General features: G+C 46.2%; 8 non-coding genes and 1 pseudogene across 8 annotated transcripts; all 9 read left to right on the top strand.

Moving 5' to 3' along the window:
• The first annotated feature begins 428 nt into the window (after positions 1 to 428).
• LOC130349028 (U2 spliceosomal RNA) lies at positions 429 to 619 on the top strand. The gene has a single exon (XR_008886461.1). It is a non-coding gene; the product is annotated as a U2 spliceosomal RNA (small nuclear RNA).
• A 2,084-nt stretch (positions 620 to 2,703) lies between these two features.
• LOC130349025 (U2 spliceosomal RNA) lies at positions 2,704 to 2,894 on the top strand. Its single transcript, XR_008886459.1, has one exon. It is a non-coding gene; the product is annotated as a U2 spliceosomal RNA (small nuclear RNA).
• Positions 2,895 to 4,981: 2,087 nt separating this feature from the next.
• On the top strand, positions 4,982 to 5,172 carry LOC130349024 (U2 spliceosomal RNA). Its single transcript, XR_008886458.1, has one exon. It is a non-coding gene; the product is annotated as a U2 spliceosomal RNA (small nuclear RNA).
• A 2,071-nt stretch (positions 5,173 to 7,243) lies between these two features.
• Positions 7,244 to 7,434, top strand: LOC130349023 (U2 spliceosomal RNA). Its single transcript, XR_008886457.1, has one exon. It is a non-coding gene; the product is annotated as a U2 spliceosomal RNA (small nuclear RNA).
• A 2,086-nt stretch (positions 7,435 to 9,520) lies between these two features.
• On the top strand, positions 9,521 to 9,711 carry LOC130349022 (U2 spliceosomal RNA). The gene has a single exon (XR_008886456.1). It is a non-coding gene; the product is annotated as a U2 spliceosomal RNA (small nuclear RNA).
• Positions 9,712 to 11,789: 2,078 nt separating this feature from the next.
• On the top strand, positions 11,790 to 12,007 carry LOC130349002 (U2 spliceosomal RNA; annotated as a pseudogene).
• A 5,389-nt stretch (positions 12,008 to 17,396) lies between these two features.
• LOC130349054 (U2 spliceosomal RNA) lies at positions 17,397 to 17,582 on the top strand. The gene has a single exon (XR_008886484.1). It is a non-coding gene; the product is annotated as a U2 spliceosomal RNA (small nuclear RNA).
• A 2,081-nt stretch (positions 17,583 to 19,663) lies between these two features.
• On the top strand, positions 19,664 to 19,854 carry LOC130349021 (U2 spliceosomal RNA). The gene has a single exon (XR_008886455.1). It is a non-coding gene; the product is annotated as a U2 spliceosomal RNA (small nuclear RNA).
• Positions 19,855 to 21,939: 2,085 nt separating this feature from the next.
• Positions 21,940 to 22,130, top strand: LOC130349020 (U2 spliceosomal RNA). The gene has a single exon (XR_008886454.1). It is a non-coding gene; the product is annotated as a U2 spliceosomal RNA (small nuclear RNA).
• Positions 22,131 to 22,542: the final 412 nt, after the last annotated feature.

Below are 22,542 nucleotides of genomic sequence, written 5' to 3'. Positions count from 1 at the left end.
CCCACACAGGTAAGTCCAATGGGGTGCAGGCATGTCCTCTATGCTTACAGCTTCCCGTGGGTGTTGGTTTGATACCATTTGGGGACAGCCAAGGAGGCATCTGCAGGCAACAAAGGTAGGTGTGTGCTTGTGTGTGTGTTTCCTATGCAGATCCTAAGCCCAGTGTCACATGCTAGTAGGAGGAGTAAGAAGGGTTCCTGGCAAATCCGGGTTATGGATTGCATTTAAAAAGGCCCCGTGGGAGTGCAATGGGCCCCTGTCTTGCTGCTTAGCAATAATGGTATGGGTTTAGGTTCTGCTGTGTGTACTGGTGGTTGACTGCCCCCCAGCCCAGAGTGTGCATGGAAAATTGTCTGGCAGCCTCCCTGACAGCAAGCAGTGATAGTGCCCATGAAGGGGACCTTGTTGGGCCCGCCCCTTTCACGGTTATCGCTTCTCGGCCTTTTGGCTAAGATCAAGTGTAGTATCTGTTCTTATCAGTTTAATATCTGATACGTCCCCTATCTGGGGACCATATATTAAATGGATTTTTGAGAACGGGGGCCGATTTCGAAGCTTGCTTCCGTCGCCCTATGCATTGACCCGATATGGCAGTATCTTCGGGTACAGTGCACCACCCCCTTACAGGGTTAAAAAGAAAGATTCCTACTTTCATTGCTACCTGCTTGCTGGCTAGCCAGCTAGCCAGCCCTGTGGGCCTTGCTGCTGCAGCCAAAAAACAAAAGGTGGTGCTGCTGCTGCTGCTTCTGCTGCTTCTGCTTGTGTCTGGCCGCTGTTGGAGCGTCCAGGCACAGGACTTCTGCTGCTGCTGACTAAATGGCCTCCTTAATTGGATCATTTGAGTAGCCAGCACACCTGTGCAGGTAGGGCATGACATGATAGGCAGCTGCCTTGATAGCGGGTGGGTGCTGAATGTTCCTAATTGACAAAATAAGATTAATGCTTATGAAGAAATATAAAATCTCATCCCTTCCCCAATATCGCGCCACACCCCTACCCCTTAATTCCCTGGTTGAACTTGATGGACATATGTCTTTTTTCGACCGTACTAACTATGTAACTATGTAACATAACATGGGGGGGGGGGGGTCTCCTGGCTGTTCACACAGGTGTGTCATTGCTGTACATTGACCATGCATTGCTTCTGTGGTATTGCAAAGGCAAAGACAAATGCTTCCAGCCATCCATTGCACTAATGGATTGGTCATCAGCTGGCTGTCTATGTCCCGCATCAATATAGACCAAAGTACAGAGGGTTAGGCTATGCTATTGTGCACCTACCTGATGCATCAGAAGGTGCGAGGCCCTTGCTAAATTCTGTGCACAGACTTTGAGATCTATACTTTAGACTGTATCTAAACCTGCTCCAACATGGACTGACATTCTGGCCTACTTTCAGCCGATGCGACTTGTCTGTCGCTGAACAGTCGCTTTTTATGTATTCAGCACCTATGTATAATGTTGTAAAAATGCTCTAGAAGCTAAAGTCGCAGAAATGTCACACATATTTGGCCTGCAACTTTCTGTGCGACAAATTCAGACAGGAAAAATCAGTATAAATCCTTAGAAAATTATCCCCCAGTGTCTCCATCTGCTGGCGGTATTGAATAAGCATTGCTGCACTGATGGGGTATGCATTAGACGAAAAAAAAGAAGAAAAAGAAGAATAATACGCCCAGAAAAGAGGCGAAAAGGAGAAAAACGTAAAAAAACGTGAAAAAAAAGTAAGAGGAAGAGAAGGGAAAAAAAGGTGGAAATGGGTTTAAAAGTGATTTCGGCGGAGAAATATATATATATATATATATATATATATATATATATATATATATACGCGCACACACACACATATATATAAACGTATTCTCCGTTGAGATATTGCAGCCACTGCTGTGTCCAGGCCCAGGAGCCTTAGCACTGTGCTGTGATGTCACTCAATACCACTGACATCACTAGGTGTAAACAACATCTCTCCTTTGCTGTGTATGTGACTATGGAGCTGTTTGGTGATGTCGTCTATTATGGCCTTCATAGAAGCAACAGGAGATTGTTGCATCCATCTAGAACCCTCAGAACTACAGTGCTATGATGTCACTCACTTCCACAGGCCTTGCAGAGTGTAAACAACAACAACCCAGCTTTGTTGTGTATGTAACCATAGGGATTTGTGATGTCACCTAGAACCTTCACAGCAGCGACAGCTTTATGAGGAGCATCAGCACTGCTCTGCCTGAGCAGAACCATCACCGCCATAGGTTGTCAAATAACCCGGATTTAACCCACACAGGTAAGTCCAATGGGGTGCAGGCATGTCCTCTATGCTTACAGCTTCCCGTGGGTGTTGGTTTGATACCGTTTGGGGACAGCCAAGGAGGCATCTGCAGGCAACAAAGGTAGGTGTGTGCTTGTGTGTGTGTTTCCTATGCAGATCCTAAGCCCAGTGTCACATGCAAGTAGGAGGAGTAAGAAGGGTTCCTGGCAAATCCGGGTTATGGATTGCATTTAAAAAGGCCCCGTGGGAGTGCAATGGGCCCCTGTCTTGCTGCTTAGCAATAATGGTATGGGTTTAGGTTCTGCTGTGTGTACTGGTGGTTGACTGCCCCCCAGCCCAGAGTGTGCATGGAAAATTGTCTGGCAGCCTCCCTGACAGCAAGCAGTGATAGTGCCCATGAAGGGGACCTTGTTGGGCCCGCCCCTTTCACGGTTATCGCTTCTCGGCCTTTTGGCTAAGATCAAGTGTAGTATCTGTTCTTATCAGTTTAATATCTGATACGTCCCCTATCTGGGGACCATATATTAAATGGATTTTTGAGAACGGGGGCCGATTTCGAAGCTTGCTTCCGTCGCCCTATGCATTGACCCGATATGGCAGTATCTTCGGGTACAGTGCACCACCCCCTTACAGGGTTAAAAAGAAAGATTCCTACTTTCATTGCTACCTGCTTGCTGGCTAGCCAGCTAGCCAGCCCTGTGGGCCTTGCTGCTGCAGCCAAAAAACAAAAGGTGGTGCTGCTGCTGCTGCTTCTGCTGCTTCTGCTTGTGTCTGGCCGCTGTTGGAGCGTCCAGGCACAGGACTTCTGCTGCTGCTGACTAAATGGCCTCCTTAATTGGATCATTTGAGTAGCCAGCACACCTGTGCAGGTAGGGCATGACATGATAGGCAGCTGCCTTGATAGCGGGTGGGTGCTGAATGTTCCTAATTGACAAAATAAGATTAATGCTTATGAAGAAATATAAAATCTCATCCCTTCCCCAATATCGCGCCACACCCCTACCCCTTAATTCCCTGGTTGAACTTGATGGACATATGTCTTTTTTCGACCGTACTAACTATGTAACTATGTAACATAACATGGGGGGGGGGGGGGGGGGTCTCCTGGCTGTTCACACAGGTGTGTCATTGCTGTACATTGACCATGCATTGCTTCTGTGGTATTGCAAAGGCAAAGACAAATGCTTCCAGCCATCCATTGCACTAATGGATTGGTCATCAGCTGGCTGTCTATGTCCCGCATCAATATAGACCAAAGTACAGAGGGTTAGGCTATGCTATTGTGCACCTACCTGATGCATCAGAAGGTGCGAGGCCCTTGCTAAATTCTGTGCACAGACTTTGAGATCTATACTTTAGACTGTATCTAAACCTGCTCCAACATGGACTGACATTCTGGCCTACTTTCAGCCGATGCGACTTGTCTGTCGCTGAACAGTCGCTTTTTATGTATTCAGCACCTATGTATAATGTTGTAAAAATGCTCTAGAAGCTAAAGTCGCAGAAATGTCACACATATTTGGCCTGCAACTTTCTGTGCGACAAATTCAGACAGGAAAAATCAGTATAAATCCTTAGAAAATTATCCCCCAGTGTCTCCATCTGCTGGCGGTATTGAATAAGCATTGCTGCACTGATGGGGTATGCATTAGACGAAAAAAAAGAAGAAAAAGAAGAATAATACGCCCAGAAAAGAGGCGAAAAGGAGAAAAACGTAAAAAAACGTGAAAAAAAAGTAAGAGGAAGAGAAGGGAAAAAAAGGTGGAAATGGGTTTAAAAGTGATTTCGGCGGAGAAATATATATATATATATATATATATATATATATATATATATATACGCGCACACACACACATATATATAAACGTATTCTCCGTTGAGATATTGCAGCCGCTGCTGTGTCCAGGCCCAGGAGCCTTAGCACTGTGCTGTGATGTCACTCAATACCACTGACATCACTAGGTGTAAACAACATCTCTCCTTTGCTGTGTATGTGACTATGGAGCTGTTTGGTGATGTCGTCTATTATGGCCTTCATAGAAGCAACAGGAGATTGTTGCATCCATCTAGAACCCTCAGAACTACAGTGCTATGATGTCACTCACTTCCACAGGCCTTGCAGAGTGTAAACAACAACAACCCAGCTTTGTTGTGTATGTAACCAAAGGGATTTGTGATGTCACCTAGAACCTTCACAGCAGCGACAGCTTTATGAGGAGCATCAGCACTGCTCTGCCTGAGCAGAACCATCACCGCCATAGGTTGTCAAATAACCCGGATTTAACCCACACAGGTAAGTCCAATGGGGTGCAGGCATGTCCTCTATGCTTACAGCTTCCCGTGGGTGTTGGTTTGATACCGTTTGGGGACAGCCAAGGAGGCATCTGCAGGCAACAAAGGTAGGTGTGTGCTTGTGTGTGTGTTTCCTATGCAGATCCTAAGCCCAGTGTCACATGCAAGTAGGAGGAGTAAGAAGGGTTCCTGGCAAATCCGGGTTATGGATTGCATTTAAAAAGGCCCCGTGGGAGTGCAATGGGCCCCTGTCTTGCTGCTTAGCAATAATGGTATGGGTTTAGGTTCTGCTGTGTGTACTGGTGGTTGACTGCCCCCCAGCCCAGAGTGTGCATGGAAAATTGTCTGGCAGCCTCCCTGACAGCAAGCAGTGATAGTGCCCATGAAGGGGACCTTGTTGGGCCCGCCCCTTTCACGGTTATCGCTTCTCGGCCTTTTGGCTAAGATCAAGTGTAGTATCTGTTCTTATCAGTTTAATATCTGATACGTCCCCTATCTGGGGACCATATATTAAATGGATTTTTGAGAACGGGGGCCGATTTCGAAGCTTGCTTCCGTCGCCCTATGCATTGACCCGATATGGCAGTATCTTCGGGTACAGTGCACCACCCCCTTACAGGGTTAAAAAGAAAGATTCCTACTTTCATTGCTACCTGCTTGCTGGCTAGCCAGCTAGCCAGCCCTGTGGGCCTTGCTGCTGCAGCCAAAAAACAAAAGGTGGTGCTGCTGCTGCTGCTTCTGCTGCTTCTGCTTGTGTCTGGCCGCTGTTGGAGCGTCCAGGCACAGGACTTCTGCTGCTGCTGACTAAATGGCCTCCTTAATTGGATCATTTGAGTAGCCAGCACACCTGTGCAGGTAGGGCATGACATGATAGGCAGCTGCCTTGATAGCGGGTGGGTGCTGAATGTTCCTAATTGACAAAATAAGATTAATGCTTATGAAGAAATATAAAATCTCATCCCTTCCCCAATATCGCGCCACACCCCTACCCCTTAATTCCCTGGTTGAACTTGATGGACATATGTCTTTTTTCGACCGTACTAACTATGTAACTATGTAACATAACATGGGGGGGGGGGGTCTCCTGGCTGTTCACACAGGTGTGTCATTGCTGTACATTGACCATGCATTGCTTCTGTGGTATTGCAAAGGCAAAGACAAATGCTTCCAGCCATCCATTGCACTAATGGATTGGTCATCAGCTGGCTGTCTATGTCCCGCATCAATATAGACCAAAGTACAGAGGGTTAGGCTATGCTATTGTGCACCTACCTGATGCATCAGAAGGTGCGAGGCCCTTGCTAAATTCTGTGCACAGACTTTGAGATCTATACTTTAGACTGTATCTAAACCTGCTCCAACATGGACTGACATTCTGGCCTACTTTCAGCCGATGCGACTTGTCTGTCGCTGAACAGTCGCTTTTTATGTATTCAGCACCTATGTATAATGTTGTAAAAATGCTCTAGAAGCTAAAGTCGCAGAAATGTCACACATATTTGGCCTGCAACTTTCTGTGCGACAAATTCAGACAGGAAAAATCAGTATAAATCCTTAGAAAATTATCCCCCAGTGTCTCCATCTGCTGGCGGTATTGAATAAGCATTGCTGCACTGATGGGGTATGCATTAGACGAAAAAAAAGAAGAAAAAGAAGAATAATACGCCCAGAAAAGAGGCGAAAAGGAGAAAAACGTAAAAAAACGTGAAAAAAAAGTAAGAGGAAGAGAAGGGAAAAAAAGGTGGAAATGGGTTTAAAAGTGATTTCGGCGGAGAAATATATATATATATATATATATATATATATATACGCGCACACACACACATATATATAAACGTATTCTCCGTTGAGATATTGCAGCCGCTGCTGTGTCCAGGCCCAGGAGCCTTAGCACTGTGCTGTGATGTCACTCAATACCACTGACATCACTAGGTGTAAACAACATCTCTCCTTTGCTGTGTATGTGACTATGGAGCTGTTTGGTGATGTCGTCTATTATGGCCTTCATAGAAGCAACAGGAGATTGTTGCATCCATCTAGAACCCTCAGAACTACAGTGCTATGATGTCACTCACTTCCACAGGCCTTGCAGAGTGTAAACAACAACAACCCAGCTTTGTTGTGTATGTAACCATAGGGATTTGTGATGTCACCTAGAACCTTCACAGCAGCGACAGCTTTATGAGGAGCATCAGCACTGCTCTGCCTGAGCAGAACCATCACCGCCATAGGTTGTCAAATAACCCGGATTTAACCCACACAGGTAAGTCCAATGGGGTGCAGGCATGTCCTCTATGCTTACAGCTTCCCGTGGGTGTTGGTTTGATACCGTTTGGGGACAGCCAAGGAGGCATCTGCAGGCAACAAAGGTAGGTGTGTGCTTGTGTGTGTGTTTCCTATGCAGATCCTAAGCCCAGTGTCACATGCAAGTAGGAGGAGTAAGAAGGGTTCCTGGCAAATCCGGGTTATGGATTGCATTTAAAAAGGCCCCGTGGGAGTGCAATGGGCCCCTGTCTTGCTGCTTAGCAATAATGGTATGGGTTTAGGTTCTGCTGTGTGTACTGGTGGTTGACTGCCCCCCAGCCCAGAGTGTGCATGGAAAATTGTCTGGCAGCCTCCCTGACAGCAAGCAGTGATGGTGCCCATGAAGGGGACCTTGTTGGGCCCGCCCCTTTCACGGTTATCGCTTCTCGGCCTTTTGGCTAAGATCAAGTGTAGTATCTGTTCTTATCAGTTTAATATCTGATACGTCCCCTATCTGGGGACCATATATTAAATGGATTTTTGAGAACGGGGGCCGATTTCGAAGCTTGCTTCCGTCGCCCTATGCATTGACCCGATATGGCAGTATCTTCGGGTACAGTGCACCACCCCCTTACAGGGTTAAAAAGAAAGATTCCTACTTTCATTGCTACCTGCTTGCTGGCTAGCCAGCTAGCCAGCCCTGTGGGCCTTGCTGCTGCAGCCAAAAAACAAAAGGTGGTGCTGCTGCTGCTGCTTCTGCTGCTTCTGCTTGTGTCTGGCCGCTGTTGGAGCGTCCAGGCACAGGACTTCTGCTGCTGCTGACTAAATGGCCTCCTTAATTGGATCATTTGAGTAGCCAGCACACCTGTGCAGGTAGGGCATGACATGATAGGCAGCTGCCTTGATAGCGGGTGGGTGCTGAATGTTCCTAATTGACAAAATAAGATTAATGCTTATGAAGAAATATAAAATCTCATCCCTTCCCCAATATCGCGCCACACCCCTACCCCTTAATTCCCTGGTTGAACTTGATGGACATATGTCTTTTTTCGACCGTACTAACTATGTAACTATGTAACATAACATGGGGGGGGGGGGGTCTCCTGGCTGTTCACACAGGTGTGTCATTGCTGTACATTGACCATGCATTGCTTCTGTGGTATTGCAAAGGCAAAGACAAATGCTTCCAGCCATCCATTGCACTAATGGATTGGTCATCAGCTGGCTGTCTATGTCCCGCATCAATATAGACCAAAGTACAGAGGGTTAGGCTATGCTATTGTGCACCTACCTGATGCATCAGAAGGTGCGAGGCCCTTGCTAAATTCTGTGCACAGACTTTGAGATCTATACTTTAGACTGTATCTAAACCTGCTCCAACATGGACTGACATTCTGGCCTACTTTCAGCCGATGCGACTTGTCTGTCGCTGAACAGTCGCTTTTTATGTATTCAGCACCTATGTATAATGTTGTAAAAATGCTCTAGAAGCTAAAGTCGCAGAAATGTCACACATATTTGGCCTGCAACTTTCTGTGCGACAAATTCAGACAGGAAAAATCAGTATAAATCCTTAGAAAATTATCCCCCAGTGTCTCCATCTGCTGGCGGTATTGAATAAGCATTGCTGCACTGATGGGGTATGCATTAGACGAAAAAAAAGAAGAAAAAGAAGAATAATACGCCCAGAAAAGAGGCGAAAAGGAGAAAAACGTAAAAAAACGTGAAAAAAAAGTAAGAGGAAGAGAAGGGAAAAAAAGGTGGAAATGGGTTTAAAAGTGATTTCGGCGGAGAAATATATATATATATATATATATATATATATATATATATATATATATACGCGCACACACACACATATATATAAACGTATTCTCCGTTGAGATATTGCAGCCGCTGCTGTGTCCAGGCCCAGGAGCCTTAGCACTGTGCTGTGATGTCACTCAATACCACTGACATCACTAGGTGTAAACAACATCTCTCCTTTGCTGTGTATGTGACTATGGAGCTGTTTGGTGATGTCGTCTATTATGGCCTTCATAGAAGCAACAGGAGATTGTTGCATCCATCTAGAACCCTCAGAACTACAGTGCTATGATGTCACTCACTTCCACAGGCCTTGCAGAGTGTAAACAACAACAACCCAGCTTTGTTGTGTATGTAACCATAGGGATTTGTGATGTCACCTAGAACCTTCACAGCAGCGACAGCTTTATGAGGAGCATCAGCACTGCTCTGCCTGAGCAGAACCATCACCGCCATAGGTTGTCAAATAACCCGGATTTAACCCACACAGGTAAGTCCAATGGGGTGCAGGCATGTCCTCTATGCTTACAGCTTCCCGTGGGTGTTGGTTTGATACCGTTTGGGGACAGCCAAGGAGGCATCTGCAGGCAACAAAGGTAGGTGTGTGCTTGTGTGTGTGTTTCCTATGCAGATCCTAAGCCCAGTGTCACATGCAAGTAGGAGGAGTAAGAAGGGTTCCTGGCAAATCCGGGTTATGGATTGCATTTAAAAAGGCCCCGTGGGAGTGCAATGGGCCCCTGTCTTGCTGCTTAGCAATAATGGTATGGGTTTAGGTTCTGCTGTGTGTACTGGTGGTTGACTGCCCCCCAGCCCAGAGTGTGCATGGAAAATTGTCTGGCAGCCTCCCTGACAGCAAGCAGTGATAGTGCCCATGAAGGGGACCTTGTTGGGCCCGCCCCTTTCACGGTTATCGCTTCTCGGCCTTTTGGCTAAGATCAAGTGTAGTATCTGTTCTTATCAGTTTAATATCTGATACGTCCCCTATCTGGGGACCATATATTAAATGGATTTTTGAGAACGGGGGCCGATTTCGAAGCTTGCTTCCGTCGCCCTATGCATTGACCCGATATGGCAGTATCTTCGGGTACAGTGCACCACCCCCTTACAGGGTTAAAAAGAAAGATTCCTACTTTCATTGCTACCTGCTTGCTGGCTAGCCAGCTAGCCAGCCCTGTGGGCCTTGCTGCTGCAGCCAAAAAACAAAAGGTGGTGCTGCTGCTGCTGCTTCTGCTGCTTCTGCTTGTGTCTGGCCGCTGTTGGAGCGTCCAGGCACAGGACTTCTGCTGCTGCTGACTAAATGGCCTCCTTAATTGGATCATTTGAGTAGCCAGCACACCTGTGCAGGTAGGGCATGACATGATAGGCAGCTGCCTTGATAGCGGGTGGGTGCTGAATGTTCCTAATTGACAAAATAAGATTAATGCTTATGAAGAAATATAAAATCTCATCCCTTCCCCAATATCGCGCCACACCCCTACCCCTTAATTCCCTGGTTGAACTTGATGGACATATGTCTTTTTTCGACCGTACTAACTATGTAACTATGTAACATAACATGGGGGGGGGGGGGGGGGTCTCCTGGCTGTTCACACAGGTGTGTCATTGCTGTACATTGACCATGCATTGCTTCTGTGGTATTGCAAAGGCAAAGACAAATGCTTCCAGCCATCCATTGCACTAATGGATTGGTCATCAGCTGGCTGTCTATGTCCCGCATCAATATAGACCAAAGTACAGAGGGTTAGGCTATGCTATTGTGCACCTACCTGATGCATCAGAAGGTGCGAGGCCCTTGCTAAATTCTGTGCACAGACTTTGAGATCTATACTTTAGACTGTATCTAAACCTGCTCCAACATGGACTGACATTCTGGCCTACTTTCAGCCGATGCGACTTGTCTGTCGCTGAACAGTCGCTTTTTATGTATTCAGCACCTATGTATAATGTTGTAAAAATGCTCTAGAAGCTAAAGTCGCAGAAATGTCACACATATTTGGCCTGCAACTTTCTGTGCGACAAATTCAGACAGGAAAAATCAGTATAAATCCTTAGAAAATTATCCCCCAGTGTCTCCATCTGCTGGCGGTATTGAATAAGCATTGCTGCACTGATGGGGTATGCATTAGACGAAAAAAAAGAAGAAAAAGAAGAATAATACGCCCAGAAAAGAGGCGAAAAGGAGAAAAACGTAAAAAAACGTGAAAAAAAAGTAAGAGGAAGAGAAGGGAAAAAAAGGTGGAAATGGGTTTAAAAGTGATTTCGGCGGAGAAATATATATATATATATATATATATATATATATATACGCGCACACACACACATATATATAAACGTATTCTCCGTTGAGATATTGCAGCCGCTGCTGTGTCCAGGCCCAGGAGCCTTAGCACTGTGCTGTGATGTCACTCAATACCACTGACATCACTAGGTGTAAACAACATCTCTCCTTTGCTGTGTATGTGACTATGGAGCTGTTTGGTGATGTCGTCTATTATGGCCTTCATAGAAGCAACAGGAGATTGTTGCATCCATCTAGAACCCTCAGAACTACAGTGCTATGATGTCACTCACTTCCACAGGCCTTGCAGAGTGTAAACAACAACAACCCAGCTTTGTTGTGTATGTAACCATAGGGATTTGTGATGTCACCTAGAACCTTCACAGCAGCGACAGCTTTATGAGGAGCATCAGCACTGCTCTGCCTGAGCAGAACCATCACCGCCATAGGTTGTCAAATAACCCGGATTTAACCCACACAGGTAAGTCCAATGGGGTGCAGGCATGTCCTCTATGCTTACAGCTTCCCGTGGGTGTTGGTTTGATACCGTTTGGGGACAGCCAAGGAGGCATCTGCAGGCAACAAAGGTAGGTGTGTGCTTGTGTGTGTGTTTCCTATGCAGATCCTAAGCCCAGTGTCACATGCAAGTAGGAGGAGTAAGAAGGGTTCCTGGCAAATCCGGGTTATGGATTGCATTTAAAAAGGCCCCGTGGGAGTGCAATGGGCCCCTGTCTTGCTGCTTAGCAATAATGGTATGGGTTTAGGTTCTGCTGTGTGTACTGGTGGTTGACTGCCCCCCAGCCCAGAGTGTGCATGGAAAATTGTCTGGCAGCCTCCCTGACAGCAAGCAGTGATAGTGCCCATGAAGGGGACCTTGTTGGGCCCGCCCCTTTCACGGTTATCGCTTCTCGGCCTTTTGGCTAAGATCAAGTGTAGTATCTGCATTTGGTCTGGTCGGAAGGTGTCTGTGGTACCCCGCTTCTCGGCCTTGGGGGATTGTCTCTCCTTACGGAGGGACTTCACCCCCTTGCTGCTATTGGGGAGCGGGCTTAGTCCACGGACAACGGGTTGCGATCCCCCTGTCTCTGGGACCTTGTGTCTCAGAAGGCATTTTCGGTACGTTGAGCGTTACCTGTAGCTTCGGAAGCACCTAGGGTACCCCCGACCTCTGCCTTGGGTAAGGGTTCCGCTTTTATAGCGGGATTCCGAGCCCCTGCTGCTATTGGGGAAGGGGCTTAGTCCCTGGGTGTGGAAGATGCCGTTCTCCTGGGCTTTCCCCTCTGGGGAAATGTCGATGCGAAATACCATCCGCATAGAGGTGTCGGAGAGCCATCGTCAGTTGAAGAACCTCCGCTTCATTGCGGAGGTGATTCTTCTTGACTACTTCCGCCTCAATAGGGAGGACATCCTGTGTCTAAATGACCAGGAAAGCCGTGGCCTGTATACCGTCACCTTCACGGCCACGGCGTGTTGCGATAACATCTATGCAACCTTGTCTGGTGCGGACCAGAGGGACGATCGACTCGACGGTCTTTCGTTCCAGTTCCTCTATGGTGAGGAACATATACCGTTGGTGGTGGCTATGCACAGCCCTCATGTGACCACGGAGGATATAGCCACTTTTCTTCGGCGATACTGCGAAGAGGTGCGATTCGCAAACAAAATCTTGAACTCCGTGCGGTTCTGGAACGGCAAGAGGAAGTTCTGGGTCAAGCTCCGTAAGGATCCCGGTGGTATTGGGGGTCTTTGCCATCCGCCCCCAAATTTTGCCATCGGGAGAGTTCGGGGCTTCCTGTTCTATCCTCAAATGCCTATGTATTGCCGAAATTGCTTGAGGTTTGGCCACACCCAGGAGACCTGCGGCGCGGAGCGTGTGATTCGCTGCAATAGGTGTGGCCAAGAAGGTCACATAGCCTCAAGATGTAGCCATACGATAAGGTGCAACCTCTGCGGAGAGGAAAATCACGATTTTAATTCCTGTCCCCATAAAGCAAAAACTACGATGGGTGGGTCAAGGCTGGGCCCACCCAAAGAGGGGACAGGACAAAAGACGTCCTTTTTTAAGATGCCCAAACCCCAGATGGCAGGTACTGATGGGTCCAGGCCCAAGACCTCTGGTGCTCCATCGGGGGGCCCACCGGTGGTAGTGCTAGGGGGAGGCCATGGGGATTCCACGAAGCCCGGGCGGGTGATCGAGTTTACTGCCCGGGAAATTGAAAGACGTCGATCGACTTCCTACCTGGCTCAAGAGCCCGCCGAAACTTCTGAAGGGGGCTCACCTGTGGCGGGTGGCAGCCGACGGGCCTCGGTGGGGGCAAAAGTGGACCCAAAATTGCAGCATAAGCCAGGTACTGGCTTGGCCCAGGGTCGCCCTGCTCCGGACGAAGAGGCCCCGGTGAAAGCCCGCCGGAAGGGGAGCCAGGTGGCCAGGTCTGAGCCCGGTCCTGTTACTCCGCCTATACAGGACAGGGCCAAGAAGACAAGTGGCGCCAAACCAGGGTTTGCTGCCCCGCCAGCAGTGGACCCGGTGGGTAAAACTGGCCATCGTCGATCGATGGGGAAGTTGGAGCAACAGTCCTCAGCAATGCTTGCTGGGGAACAAGCGATGAAAACTTCCCAAGGTAGCGGCAAAGGTTCCGGAAAAGAGGCCTCACAGGCCCCTGTGCAGCAGTTCCAGTCGTCAAATGATGAAAGAAGACGCAGATCCATCAGCCGGGGGCCAGAGATTACATCGAGTGAGAGCAACACAGAGGATATGGACAGCAGTGTGACATTTAAAAGACAAAGAGAAGAAGAAGAGGAAGACATTCAAAGGAAAGCGGCGTGCCGTAGTTCGGACGAGAGCGAGCTCAGGGTCGGGGCATCATCGATCTCAAGCTCCGACCCTCAGAACATCAAGGAGCTGATGACCCCGCAGGCGGGGGATGACGGTACGCAGCTTATTATTGACTTTGATTCTCCAAGCACGGACTCTCCATAAACTATGCCTATCCCTGTAAAAATTGCCTCACTCAATGTGAGGTCCTTAAAGAGCCCTGATCGCAGGGCTGCTTTATTTTCTTATCTAGAGACATGTGACTTTGACCTTTGCCTGCTACAAGAATGTGGAATCCCTAGTAAAATGGACTATAAAGACTTAAAAGAAGACTGGAAGCTGGGCCCATCCATATGGTCCGGTGCAAATGACTGTCGTTCTGTGGGTGTTGGGCTGCTCTGCCGAGGCCAGTCCTTTTCTATTCATACAGTAACTGAGATTGTGCCTGGCAGAGCTCTTTTAATTCATCTATATTTTAATGGACTTTTAATTCGTGTTTTAAATGTGTATGCCCCTCCTGATAAACAGGAGCGGGCAGAACTATTTGAAATTTTACCACTGTTTTGTGTTGGGTCTTCCCCCCTGCTGGTGGGAGGTGATTTTAACTGCATACGTGATGGGGAACACCGGCAGGGTGGGGATATTAATCGTAAAGACCGCACTTCTTACCTGCTTAAAAATTTTATTGATGATTTTAATTTGAAAGATTGCTGGAAGGATCTCTTGCCGGAGGACCCAGGCGCCACATGGTCCAATGGAAGAGTGAGCTCCAGAATCGATTTTATTTTTTCCTCTAGAGCTTTTAAACCCCTGAAATGCACGCTCGAGCAGAATATCTTCTCTGATCATAAGCTCCTCTTGGTGGGCCTGGAGCTAGAGGGGGAGCAAAAAGCAAAAAGGGGCCTCTGGAGATTAAACACCACACTCCTAGAGGACCCTGAGATAAAAGAGGAGTTTGTGCGGACCTACCAATGCTGGCAATCACAAAGAAAACCCCACGAGCCTATGCTGCACTGGTGGGAGGGCACCAAATCTAAAATCAGATTTTTTTTTATCAAAGCAGGTAAGAAGAAGGCAAAAATGGAAAAACAGTGGTTTTATGTTCTTAACATGCGTTTAAATGTACTTTTTAAATTGAAAGAAGCTGGTATGGATGTAGAAAATGATATTTTAAACCTTAAAACTGAAATAAAACATGCCATAGAAAAGAAAGGGAAACAAATCATTTTTAACTCACATGTGCAGCACCTGGAGGAGGGCGAGAAATGTTCCCGTTTCTTTTTTAAAAAAGTGATGAATAGGAGGGATATCATCCAAAACCTTGAGGGTGAATCCACTCCAAAAGGCATGTTAGATGCAGTTTTTAACTTCTACCAGCTTCTTTTTAATAAGAAAGATCTTAATCCATCCTTTTTAGAACATGTTCTTAATTCCCTTGATTTTAAGCTAGATGTTTTAGACCAGGAGGTTTTATCCCGTGATCTTAACTTAGATGAACTTTTATTTGTTTTTAAAAGTTTTTCTAGTGGGAAGGCCCCTGGGGAAGATGGTTTACCCATCGAATTTTATTTAGCTTTTTGGGATATTTTAAAGGATGATATGGTTTTATTGTATAAAGAAACTTTTATTGTTAATGAACTTCCCCCTTCCTGGAGGAGGGGGATTGTATCATTACTTTTTAAAAAGGGTGAAAAGGATATGCTAAAAAATTGGCGCCCCATCACACTTTTAAATGTTGATTATAAAGTTTTAGCCAAGTTATTAGCTGTCCGTTTTAAACCTTTTATTCATAAATTAATTCACCCAAATCAGGTTTGTGGGGTACCTGGAAGGTCTATAGCTGAATCCCTAAATATTTTAAGAGATGTTTTATGGTATTTTAAGGATAGAAATCAAACTGTAGCAATTTTATCCTTAGACTTTGAAAAAGCCTTTGATAGGGTCTCCCATGAATACCTGTTTTTAGTTCTTAAAAAGATGGCAGTGCCTGAAACGATTTTAAGCCGAATCATGCTTTTATACCGATCCTGTTTTAGTCAAGTCTCTGTTAATGGCTTTTTAACCAGCGGTGTTCCTCTTTTATCAGGTGTCAAACAGGGCTGCCCCCTGTCCCCACTCCTTTTTATTTGCGCAATCGAACCACTGATGGCCCTCCTCAGAAAAGACCGGGTAGTAAGAGGCGTACCGATACCTGGTGGAGGAGGGACCCATCTAAAGGTGTTGGGGTACATGGATGATGTCACCATACTGTGCCCGGACTCTCCATCCATGAGGGGGGCATTGAGGAACACCAGCTATTTCTGCGAGGTCTCTGGTTTTAAGCTAAACACAGATAAATGTGACTGTTTTTATATTGGCTCCTGGGATTCATCCATCACCCCAGGAGTCACAATGCAACAGGATCAAATTAAAGTTTTAGGTATTGTTTTTAACCAGGTCAATGATGGGAGCCCTAACTGGGATTCAGCTATAGCTAAGATGGAGAAGAAGATTTTAATGTGGAATCTTAGAAACCTTACCATGGAGGGGAAGATTTTAATAATAAAGATGGTTTTACTCCCTATTATGCTATACATTGCCATGGTATTTCCTCCATCTATTTTATACATTAAAAAAGTAACTAGAATTGTTTTTACTTTTTTATGGGGTTCAAAAATGGAGAAATTAAAGCGTGATTTTATGTACAAAAGTAAAGATAATGGCGGGAAAGATGTTCCTAACCTTTTTACTTTCTTTTACATAAAGTATTTCTGTTTCTGTTTTAAAATTATTAAATCCGATGGCATTTTTAGCTGCTTTTTAAGGTACGCTGCGGGCATGGTTTTTAAAAGATGGTTGCGCATCCCTCTGAACGCTCCGGTGCTTCTGTGTCCCCCAAAACATTATGTGGTGTTGGAAAAGACAGTCAGGCTCCTAGGTCTCCAAGATTTGGAGCCTGACATACTGGGGGACCAGAGAAAGGTATGAAAGGTCCTCAGGCGGAGTGAGGTTACCCTGGCAGTGTCCAATTTCACACAGGCAAGATCCAAAAAGGTATGGCGGAACGTGTACGGGAAGTTTCTGGCGAATGTACACAGGGATCTTGCCTGGGCAATCGTCCACCAGTGCCTCCCTACTCGTGAGTTTCAGCACAGGCGAGGACTGGTGGCGAGAGCCAAGTGCCCGAGAGATGGCTGCGGAGTGGACGAAACGGTGCTGCACATATTTTGGAACTGCCCTTTTGCACGGGAGCTTTGGAGGAAGGTAGGCCCACTTTTGAAGTGGGCCTGCGGCCTAAAAGATTTTAATCACGAATGTGTCTTTTACGGTCTTTTTAACTGCCCCAATTTTAAACAGCAGATGATCTGCTGGATGATTATTAATTGTTTTAAAAATGCCATCTGGAAAGTTAGGAACATCTTACTTTTTAAACATGATTTTATTGATGTTAAAAACTGTATAAAGCTGGCCCTGAGTGAGATGTACATCTATTACCTAAGAGACAAGAAACAGTTGGGGGCCAGCGAGGCAGCATCCATGTGGTGTCTGCCTCTATGGAACGAAATAACAGTATAATCAGTTTTTATGACATTTGTATAATGTTTTATCCTGCCATTTTTATTTTTTCTCCTTTTATTACTGGTTTTATTATTTGTATTTTAAAACTTTTGTGAACCTTTTATTATTTTGCATTTTAAATTTTGTATGGTTTCTTATTTATTCAATAAAATTTTGTTGAAACCTTATCTGTTCTTATCAGTTTAATATCTGATACGTCCCCTATCTGGGGACCATATATTAAATGGATTTTTGAGAACGGGGGCCGATTTCGAAGCTTGCTTCCGTCGCCCTATGCATTGACCCGATATGGCAGTATCTTCGGGTACAGTGCACCACCCCCTTACAGGGTTAAAAAGAAAGATTCCTACTTTCATTGCTACCTGCTTGCTGGCTAGCCAGCTAGCCAGCCCTGTGGGCCTTGCTGCTGCAGCCAAAAAACAAAAGGTGGTGCTGCTGCTGCTGCTTCTGCTGCTTCTGCTTGTGTCTGGCCGCTGTTGGAGCGTCCAGGCACAGGACTTCTGCTGCTGCTGACTAAATGGCCTCCTTAATTGGATCATTTGAGTAGCCAGCACACCTGTGCAGGTAGGGCATGACATGATAGGCAGCTGCCTTGATAGCGGGTGGGTGCTGAATGTTCCTAATTGACAAAATAAGATTAATGCTTATGAAGAAATATAAAATCTCATCCCTTCCCCAATATCGCGCCACACCCCTACCCCTTAATTCCCTGGTTGAACTTGATGGACATATGTCTTTTTTCGACCGTACTAACTATGTAACTATGTAACATAACATGGGGGGGGGGGGGGGGGGTCTCCTGGCTGTTCACACAGGTGTGTCATTGCTGTACATTGACCATGCATTGCTTCTGTGGTATTGCAAAGGCAAAGACAAATGCTTCCAGCCATCCATTGCACTAATGGATTGGTCATCAGCTGGCTGTCTATGTCCCGCATCAATATAGACCAAAGTACAGAGGGTTAGGCTATGCTATTGTGCACCTACCTGATGCATCAGAAGGTGCGAGGCCCTTGCTAAATTCTGTGCACAGACTTTGAGATCTATACTTTAGACTGTATCTAAACCTGCTCCAACATGGACTGACATTCTGGCCTACTTTCAGCCGATGCGACTTGTCTGTCGCTGAACAGTCGCTTTTTATGTATTCAGCACCTATGTATAATGTTGTAAAAATGCTCAAGAAGCTAAAGTCGCAGAAATGTCACACATATTTGGCCTGCAACTTTCTGTGCGACAAATTAGACAGGAAAAATCAGTATAAATCCTTAGAAAATTATCCCCCAGTGTCTCCATCTGCTGGCGGTATTGAATAAGCATTGCTGCACTGATGGGGTATGCATTAGACGAAAAAAAAGAAGAAAAAGAAGAATAATACGCCCAGAAAAGAGGCGAAAAGGAGAAAAACGTAAAAAAACGTGAAAAAAAAGTAAGAGGAAGAGAAGGGAAAAAAAGGTGGAAATGGGTTTAAAAGTGATTTCGGCGGAGAATATATATATATATATATATATATATATATATATATATACGCGCACACACACACATATATATAAACGTATTCTCCGTTGAGATATTGCAGCCGCTGCTGTGTCCAGGCCCAGGAGCCTTAGCACTGTGCTGTGATGTCACTCAATACCACTGACATCACTAGGTGTAAACAACATCTCTCCTTTGCTGTGTATGTGACTATGGAGCTGTTTGGTGATGTCGTCTATTATGGCCTTCATAGAAGCAACAGGAGATTGTTGCATCCATCTAGAACCCTCAGAACTACAGTGCTATGATGTCACTCACTTCCACAGGCCTTGCAGAGTGTAAACAACAACAACCCAGCTTTGTTGTGTATGTAACCATAGGGATTTGTGATGTCACCTAGAACCTTCACAGCAGCGACAGCTTTATGAGGAGCATCAGCACTGCTCTGCCTGAGCAGAACCATCACCGCCATAGGTTGTCAAATAACCCGGATTTAACCCACACAGGTAAGTCCAATGGGGTGCAGGCATGTCCTCTATGCTTACAGCTTCCCGTGGGTGTTGGTTTGATACCGTTTGGGGACAGCCAAGGAGGCATCTGCAGGCAACAAAGGTAGGTGTGTGCTTGTGTGTGTGTTTCCTATGCAGATCCTAAGCCCAGTGTCACATGCAAGTAGGAGGAGTAAGAAGGGTTCCTGGCAAATCCGGGTTATGGATTGCATTTAAAAAGGCCCCGTGGGAGTGCAATGGGCCCCTGTCTTGCTGCTTAGCAATAATGGTATGGGTTTAGGTTCTGCTGTGTGTACTGGTGGTTGACTGCCCCCCAGCCCAGAGTGTGCATGGAAAATTGTCTGGCAGCCTCCCTGACAGCAAGCAGTGATAGTGCCCATGAAGGGGACCTTGTTGGGCCCGCCCCTTTCACGGTTATCGCTTCTCGGCCTTTTGGCTAAGATCAAGTGTAGTATCTGTTCTTATCAGTTTAATATCTGATACGTCCCCTATCTGGGGACCATATATTAAATGGATTTTTGAGAACGGGGGCCGATTTCGAAGCTTGCTTCCGTCGCCCTATGCATTGACCCGATATGGCAGTATCTTCGGGTACAGTGCACCACCCCCTTACAGGGTTAAAAAGAAAGATTCCTACTTTCATTGCTACCTGCTTGCTGGCTAGCCAGCTAGCCAGCCCTGTGGGCCTTGCTGCTGCAGCCAAAAAACAAAAGGTGGTGCTGCTGCTGCTGCTTCTGCTGCTTCTGCTTGTGTCTGGCCGCTGTTGGAGCGTCCAGGCACAGGACTTCTGCTGCTGCTGACTAAATGGCCTCCTTAATTGGATCATTTGAGTAGCCAGCACACCTGTGCAGGTAGGGCATGACATGATAGGCAGCTGCCTTGATAGCGGGTGGGTGCTGAATGTTCCTAATTGACAAAATAAGATTAATGCTTATGAAGAAATATAAAATCTCATCCCTTCCCCAATATCGCGCCACACCCCTACCCCTTAATTCCCTGGTTGAACTTGATGGACATATGTCTTTTTTCGACCGTACTAACTATGTAACTATGTAACATAACATGGGGGGGGGGGGGGTCTCCTGGCTGTTCACACAGGTGTGTCATTGCTGTACATTGACCATGCATTGCTTCTGTGGTATTGCAAAGGCAAAGACAAATGCTTCCAGCCATCCATTGCACTAATGGATTGGTCATCAGCTGGCTGTCTATGTCCCGCATCAATATAGACCAAAGTACAGAGGGTTAGGCTATGCTATTGTGCACCTACCTGATGCATCAGAAGGTGCGAGGCCCTTGCTAAATTCTGTGCACAGACTTTGAGATCTATACTTTAGACTGTATCTAAACCTGCTCCAACATGGACTGACATTCTGGCCTACTTTCAGCCGATGCGACTTGTCTGTCGCTGAACAGTCGCTTTTTATGTATTCAGCACCTATGTATAATGTTGTAAAAATGCTCTAGAAGCTAAAGTCGCAGAAATGTCACACATATTTGGCCTGCAACTTTCTGTGCGACAAATTCAGACAGGAAAAATCAGTATAAATCCTTAGAAAATTATCCCCCAGTGTCTCCATCTGCTGGCGGTATTGAATAAGCATTGCTGCACTGATGGGGTATGCATTAGACGAAAAAAAAGAAGAAAAAGAAGAATAATACGCCCAGAAAAGAGGCGAAAAGGAGAAAAACGTAAAAAAACGTGAAAAAAAAGTAAGAGGAAGAGAAGGGAAAAAAAGGTGGAAATGGGTTTAAAAGTGATTTCGGCGGAGAAATATATATATATATATATATATATATATATATATATATATATATACGCGCACACACACACATATATATAAACGTATTCTCCGTTGAGATATTGCAGCCGCTGCTGTGTCCAGGCCCAGGAGCCTTAGCACTGTGCTGTGATGTCACTCAATACCACTGACATCACTAGGTGTAAACAACATCTCTCCTTTGCTGTGTATGTGACTATGGAGCTGTTTGGTGATGTCGTCTATTATGGCCTTCATAGAAGCAACAGGAGATTGTTGCATCCATCTAGAACCCTCAGAACTACAGTGCTATGATGTCACTCACTTCCACAGGCCTTGCAGAGTGTAAACAACAACAACCCAGCTTTGTTGTGTATGTAACCATAGGGATTTGTGATGTCACCTAGAACCTTCACAGCAGCGACAGCTTTATGAGGAGCATCAGCACTGCTCTGCCTGAGCAGAACCATCACCGCCATAGGTTGTCAAATAACCCGGATTTAACCCACACAGGTAAGTCCAATGGGGTGCAGGCATGTCCTCTATGCTTACAGCTTCCCGTGGGTGTTGGTTTGATACCGTTTGGGGACAGCCAAGGAGGCATCTGCAGGCAACAAAGGTAGGTGTGTGCTTGTGTGTGTGTTTCCTATGCAGATCCTAAGCCCAGTGTCACATGCAAGTAGGAGGAGTAAGAAGGGTTCCTGGCAAATCCGGGTTATGGATTGCATTTAAAAAGGCCCCGTGGGAGTGCAATGGGCCCCTGTCTTGCTGCTTAGCAATAATGGTATGGGTTTAGGTTCTGCTGTGTGTACTGGTGGTTGACTGCCCCCCAGCCCAGAGTGTGCATGGAAAATTGTCTGGCAGCCTCCCTGACAGCAAGCAGTGATAGTGCCCATGAAGGGGACCTTGTTGGGCCCGCCCCTTTCACGGTTATCGCTTCTCGGCCTTTTGGCTAAGATCAAGTGTAGTATCTGTTCTTATCAGTTTAATATCTGATACGTCCCCTATCTGGGGACCATATATTAAATGGATTTTTGAGAACGGGGGCCGATTTCGAAGCTTGCTTCCGTCGCCCTATGCATTGACCCGATATGGCAGTATCTTCGGGTACAGTGCACCACCCCCTTACAGGGTTAAAAAGAAAGATTCCTACTTTCATTGCTACCTGCTTGCTGGCTAGCCAGCTAGCCAGCCCTGTGGGCCTTGCTGCTGCAGCCAAAAAACAAAAGGTGGTGCTGCTGCTGCTGCTTCTGCTGCTTCTGCTTGTGTCTGGCCGCTGTTGGAGCGTCCAGGCACAGGACTTCTGCTGCTGCTGACTAAATGGCCTCCTTAATTGGATCATTTGAGTAGCCAGCACACCTGTGCAGGTAGGGCATGACATGATAGGCAGCTGCCTTGATAGCGGGTGGGTGCTGAATGTTCCTAATTGACAAAATAAGATTAATGCTTATGAAGAAATATAAAATCTCATCCCTTCCCCAATATCGCGCCACACCCCTACCCCTTAATTCCCTGGTTGAACTTGATGGACATAT

Source organism: Hyla sarda, unplaced genomic scaffold, assembly GCF_029499605.1.
Source record: "Hyla sarda isolate aHylSar1 unplaced genomic scaffold, aHylSar1.hap1 scaffold_908, whole genome shotgun sequence".
Classification (NCBI taxonomy): Eukaryota; Metazoa; Chordata; class Amphibia; order Anura; family Hylidae; genus Hyla; species Hyla sarda.
The sequence above is the reverse complement of the archived record's forward strand: the minus strand, read 5'-3'. Positions and strand labels throughout refer to the sequence as shown.